Genomic DNA, 716 nt, shown 5'->3' on the forward strand with positions numbered 1-716 from the left:
TTCTGCGCTGCCCCCAACTGCACGAGGAAGAGTACGCAGTCGGACCTGGCCTTTTTCAGGTTCCCGCGGGATCCGGCCAGATGCCAGAAGTGGGTGGAGAATTGTAGGAGAGCAGACTTAGAAGATAAAACACCTGATCAACTAAATAAACATTATCGATTATGTGCCAAACACTTTGAGACCTCTATGATCTGTAGAACTAGTCCTTATAGGACAGTTCTTCGAGATAATGCAATACCAACAATATTTGATCTTACCAGTCATTTGAACAATCCACATAGTAGACACAGAAAACGAATAAAAGAATTGAGTGAAGATGAAATCAGGACACTGAAACAGAAAAAAATTGATGAAACTTCTGAACAGGAACCAAAACATAAAGAAATAAATAACAGCAATGCTCAGAATCCCAGTGCAGAAGAAGGGGGTGAAGAACAGGATGAAGACATTTTACCTTTAACCCTTGAAGAGAAAGAAAACAAAGAATACTTAAAATCTTTATTTGAAATTTTGATTCTTATGGGAAAACAAAACATCCCTCTGGATGGGCATGAAACTGATGAAATCCCAGAGGGTCTGTTTACTCCGGATAACTTCCAAGCACTGCTGGAGTGCCGGATAAATTCTGGCGAAGAGGTTCTGAGAAAGCGCTTTGAGACAACAGCAGTTAACACATTGTTCTGCTCGAAAACACAGCAGAAACAGATGCAGACATC

General features: G+C 40.8%; 1 pseudogene; it reads left to right on the forward strand.

Moving 5' to 3' along the window:
* Nucleotides 1-3: 3 nt before the first annotated feature.
* LOC145719521 (52 kDa repressor of the inhibitor of the protein kinase pseudogene) lies at nucleotides 4-707 on the forward strand (annotated as a pseudogene).
* Nucleotides 708-716: the final 9 nt, after the last annotated feature.

The sequence above is a fragment of the Leptonychotes weddellii genome, unplaced genomic scaffold (assembly GCF_054177405.1).
Source record: "Leptonychotes weddellii isolate Sample4059 unplaced genomic scaffold, ASM5417740v2 HiC_scaffold_50186, whole genome shotgun sequence".
NCBI lineage: Eukaryota > Metazoa > Chordata > Mammalia > Carnivora > Phocidae > Leptonychotes > Leptonychotes weddellii.